Consider the following 5,777-nt stretch of genomic DNA (forward strand, 5'->3'; position numbering starts at 1 on the left):
ATGCCTTTCTGAAGCCATGGCACCGTGATCTGCCTTGGTAGCGCAGTAGTGCTGAGCTCTCAGGTTTTTGTATGATGCACCCTTAATGGACAGCGCCGTGGCCATAGTTCACTACTGTTGTGGTGATCACACTTGTAGCACCGTGGCCATGAGTTTTTTGCGCCATGACACTCCTGCTATGTTGTTTTAGTGTAGGGCTGCATCTATCCACCAATTTTGAAAATAATATTGGCTTGATTTAGTCCAAACTAAGCCAAGTGGTAAACACAAAAAGTTGTATTCCATTATCTTATATTTATAATGAATTAAAATCCACCTCAATTAGAGTTCTACAGCTCAAGTTATCTTCAAATTACTGCAACATGTACGAGTGATGCTTTCTCCTCACCTATGCTATCATATCTTCTTTTCACCTTGCTTATCATATTCTGCACAAATCCATGAGAAAAATCAGCAATAACTTTTCCTAAAGCAAATTGAGATAAATTAAAGTGAAATTTAAATAAAAGCAACTAAGTTAACTTAGCAATATAAAATCTAATGTACACTAGAAACATAGCTAAAAATGGTTAAAATCTAATCCTAAACTTAAGAATCTAGCCACTGAAGTCCCCAAAATGTGTTAAAAATAACTTTATGCAACAGAGTTATCATACCTCCAAACTTCCAACTTGCTAGTCATCGAGCAAAACAAATAACTAAAACAAGAAACATTAAAAACATTAAACTAGAATTTGATTGTGCCATTTCATTTATTACCTTTAACTTCCTCAAAAGTTACATCACATGGAAAATTCAAATCTAGATACGAATATTATTGAAATGTCTACCTCAATTCAAATGATAGCTTATCATTAAATGAAATTTCATATGTGTGTGTAGTTTTTTCACTTAGGACATTGTACAATCCAGATAAGTTTATATTCATGTAGAATCCAAATTAGTAATTAAATTCCATAGGTTTGCTTTTCATCTCTCTCTCCACTAATGTAGAATAACCTAAATCAAGGATCAATAGGACTTTAATTAGCTTGTAATGTATGTCTAGGGTGAAGGTTGGCTATGGAATAATGTATAGCTTAAATCACCCTAAGCACATAGTCAATCTAAAACCTAGTAAGAGCTTATCTTCCTCCACCTAGTAATCCTTTTTTCATCAAGACTTTTCTTTTGTTCATCACTTCATCCTTTTCCCTCTTCTTTATTTCCTTTTTTCTTTTTCTCAATTTCACACGCTCAAACTTATTTCTTTTATTAGGTAGTGAACTAATACAATCATATTTTGAACATTTCTTAATTTTTCATTTTGACTATTTCTTTCACTATTTAGCTCATAACATTCTTAAATTAACTTACGTACTTAGGAATGAGGGATCCAAAAATAGTAAAAGTATCTATAAGAGGGTCTAGGCTGGAAATTAAGTGTTCCAACAAAGAAAAGGTGTCATTTGGCCTAAAGGGGAAATTAAGGATAAATTTGTAAAGGAGGGCTAAAATAGCTCAACCGATCCAAAAATGCCATAAATCATCTCCTTAATAAAGTGCAGGCTAGAATTTCACCTTGAGAGAGAATCAAACAAATTCTAGAACTTAATACATAATTCAAAAAATTACATTCACATAAACCTTCTTTAAATACATACAATGAATCTAAACAACAAACATAGTGCTCAAAATGTAGAAATTTCATCCTAACAATAAAGCTTAGCATAAGAATTTACATAACACTCAAACAATATTCACATGTTTCAATAATCAAATTAGGAATGAACCTATGTTCTCATCATTGGATAGATAAATTAAACTAAACTGGCACAATTAAATCTAGTTCAAATGCATACGCACATGCATGAAAAAAATTTAATGAAAATGAACTAACCTAAAATATCACAAAAACTACTAACAATGAAACATTTCCCCAAACTTATTTTGCACATTGTCCTTAATGTGAAAAGCTAAAAAGATTAAGAAAAAAAAACTTCCCTATCAATGGTGACAGTGCGTTGAAAGCTTTAATTTTCTTCCTCTTTATCTTCATGTTTTCCTAACCTGTAGACTTAAGAAACAAGCTAGGGAGAGGTTATAAGTACTTTTTTAAATAGAAAAACAAAAACTAACTAACCTAATAACTAAAACTAAAAAGATATAGCTTGGGTTGTCTCCTAATAAACGCTTCTTTATGGTCATTAGCTTGACTATGATACCCTTTTTTGTTATCAACGAAAGTACTTGAGGATCTTTGGTAATCCAATTCACCTCCCAATAATACTGGAGACGTTGCTTGTTCACTCTGAATGTTTTAGTAGCTTCACTACAAATGTGAACTACACCATAATACTAGACCTTAACCACCTTGTATGGACCTGACAACTTTGATTTTTGTTTCCATTGAAGGAGCTCGATTGATTTGGCTAGTAACACTTGTTGTCCCAACTTAAAATCAAGATTAACTGAGGGTGGTGGATCATGCTCATCATAACATTGTTTAGTCTTAAGATGTGGTGGCGGTGGCTCTGATTCAAGAATTGATGCTTGTTTACTTGTTAGGTATAGAGTAGGATTACCTTTACCCTTATTAGCTAAGTCTACTCTATAGCAATGAGTTGTGTTTGAAGGACTCTTAGTTGCATTGAAAATAGTAAATTTACTACCTTCTTTCTAACTCTAAAAGTTATTCTGCCTTCCCTTACATCTACTAGTGTGCTTGCAGTAGCTAAAAATGGACATCCTAGTATGATCAGGACCTCTTGATCCTCTTTTATCTCAAGTACTATGAAATCTAATGGAATGAACAGGTTTCAAACTTTAAGTAAGACAACGTCTATCACCCCACAAAGTTGCCTTATTATTCTGTCAGCTAGTTGCAAGGTGACCGTAATGGGTTGAATCTCTTTCAGTCTAATTCTCCTAGCAACAGACAAAGGCATAATTGAGACACAAGCACCTAAATCACACAAAGCATTTGAAAAATTAAAATTACCAATTGAGCAATGGATAGAAAAACTCCCTACATCCTTAAGCTTTGGTGGAAACTTGTTCTGAATTATTGCACTACACTCCTCAGTAAGTGTAATTGTCTCAAAATCCTCCAATTTCTTTGTCTTTGTCAATATGTCCTTCAAAAGCTTCACATATGATGGCATTGTCTTTAAAGCTTCTACAAAAGGAATGTTGATGTGAAGCTTTTTGAATACCTTAAAAAATTTTTGAAAGTATTTATCAAGCTTTTGTTTTTTAAGGCATTGAGGAAAGGGTGGTGATGGTAAAGTTGTCTTTGTTTCTTTCTCTTAAATTTGCTTGTCAGCTGTCTCAATCACTGTTTCATTTTGAACAAGTTTATTTCAAAAAGTAGCTTACCTAACACTATTGTCAACCTCTTTTCTGCTCCTTAGGGTGATTGCCATAACTTATTCCTTACCTTTTTTCCTTGGATTCACCTTTGTATCACTAGGTAGTGTTCCTTAAGGTTGGTTGTTTAATAAATTTGCAAGTTAACCAACCAGAGTCTTAAGGTTTCGAATTGATACTGCTTGACTCTGAATGAAAGCTATTTGACTTTGTATAATGCCATCATTTTATGTTATGTATTGCCTTAGTAGATCTTTCACAGTTGGCTTTTTTTCTGAAATAGCTGCTTCAGCTTACCAGTGAAATCCTAGAGGTTCATTTGGCCTTGGAGATAAGGACGAACCTTTATTATTAGCCCAAGAGAAATAAGGATAATTCCTCCACCCTAGGTTGCAAGTGCTAGAGTAGGGGTTATTTCGCCGTCTATTACCCACAAATTGCACTATCTTTGTTAAGCTTGGACACTGAAGACTTGCATGATTATCTCCATAATACTCACAAGCTACAAAAGGACTTTGTACAATAGTAGTACCAAAATATTCAAGAGTTTTAGTTAAAACAGCTACTTGAGCAGATAACACTGAAAAATAATTTACATCATGAATTCTAGCTACTCTCCTATGCATTGCTCACTTTGTTGGCCACTAGTAGTTGTTTGCAGCCATTTCCTCTAACAAATCGTATGCCTCATCAATTGATTTTGCCATTAAAGCTCTTCCTGCAGTAGCATCAATGGTGTTTTAAACTTCCCCATTCAGACCATTATAGAAAGTTTGCACTTGAAGCCACTTTGGAAAACCATGATGAGGACAATGTCGAAGTAATTCTTTGTATCTTTCCCATGCATCGTATGACGATTCAGAATCTTGCTGCATGAATGATGTCATATCATTCCTCATTTTTGCTGTCTTAGTCGAGGAAAAGAACTTAGCGAGGAACTTCTAAGCAAGATCATCCCATGTTGTTATTGAGCCAGTAAGGAGGACATTCAACCATGCTTTAGCTTTATCCCTCAGTGAGAAAGTAAAAAGCCTCAAATGAATTGCATCATCTGTGACACCATTATATTTCAAAGTGTCACAAATCTCTAAGAACTTTGATTTATGGCCATTGAGATCATCATTTGGAAGGCCGCCAAACTAAACTGAGGTTTGAATCATGGTGATGATAGCTAGCTTGATCTTAAAACTGTTTGCCTAAATAGCTAGCCTTCAAATGCTAGATGGAATTCCTTGTATCGAAGGAAAAGCATAATCCCTTAAGCAACAATTTTCAGCTACTACGCACTCTTGGATTTGCTATCCACCTTGTAGATCAGTCATTATATTTATTGGAGCAACACATTGTTGATTTTCTTGTCGAACTTTGTGAAATGTTTGCTCAATCTCTGGATCACATAAGATAGTCTCCAATTTATTTGCTCTGCTCATACAATAGTTGAACACAACTGCAAAACAAAGAAATGAAACTTAAATTAAGACTAATCTATAAAATTTTAATATTGGCAAATAACAAAGAAAAGAAAGTCCTCGGCAAAGGCACCAAAAACTTATTGTTGATTTTGTACACGCAAGTGTACATATCGAACAAGTAATATAGTGGTGAAATAGAGTATCGTTCCTAAGGAGATTTGTTCTTAAATTTTTACTAAGCACTAAAATCTTATAACAAATCAATCTTATTTAAGTAATCAAAATTTGAAAAAAATGAATTAAAATGAAATTAAAATAAACACTAAATTAAATCAAAAAAATTAAAATTACTTGAGAAAGGTAATATATTAAAACCTAGGATTATGGGTTCATTCAACACTTCATCTAATACCATCTTTTCTTATTATTTACATTCATACGTGGTGTTACTAACCTAAAATCCAAAGCTTTCTATAAGTCTCCATCGAGATGCTTGCACAAATACCTAACTTAATTAGGTTACTATATGTCTATAGGAATCAATTAAATGAGGTTTATTAAGCAAGTGTTCTACTTTGGCTATGTATGACAATTGGCGTATGTCAACCCGAATCGCAAATCAGATCACCTAAGTGACGTGAACATACACTATTCAAATCTTAGTCTAATCTAAAATCTCTTTGTCACATCTCAATTAGATTCATAAATTAGTTAATTATTGGCCAAGGAATTAAAAGCATTAAAAACATATTTGAATAAGAAAAACTATACTCATTCATGGTAAATAAAAGAGAAACTAATATTCAAATTACATATTGAAATCCACAACAATCCTAGAAAGATAATTTAGCTCATAATATGTAATAAAAAATTATCCAAAGAAATTTAGCCATGAATCCAAGTTAAAGAAAAAAAGAGAAACACAAAAATAGAGAAAGAAACTAATTGTTGAAGTTTTACAATCTTAATTCTCCCTCAAATTCTCTTGTTTTCTTGCTTTCTTCTTGGCTCCGAATC

General features: G+C 33.1%; 1 non-coding gene across 1 annotated transcript; it reads left to right on the top strand.

Moving 5' to 3' along the window:
* The first annotated feature begins 4,143 nt into the window (after positions 1-4,143).
* On the top strand, positions 4,144-4,250 carry LOC149526239 (small nucleolar RNA R71). The gene has a single exon (XR_016352216.1). It is a non-coding gene; the product is annotated as a small nucleolar RNA R71 (small nucleolar RNA).
* The last annotated feature ends 1,527 nt before the right edge of the window (positions 4,251-5,777 follow it).

Source organism: Theobroma umbraticum, unplaced genomic scaffold, assembly GCF_002168275.2.
Source record: "Theobroma umbraticum cultivar Fairchild unplaced genomic scaffold, ASM216827v3 scaffold_459.0, whole genome shotgun sequence".
In the NCBI taxonomy this organism is placed as follows: Eukaryota; Viridiplantae; Streptophyta; class Magnoliopsida; order Malvales; family Malvaceae; genus Theobroma; species Theobroma umbraticum.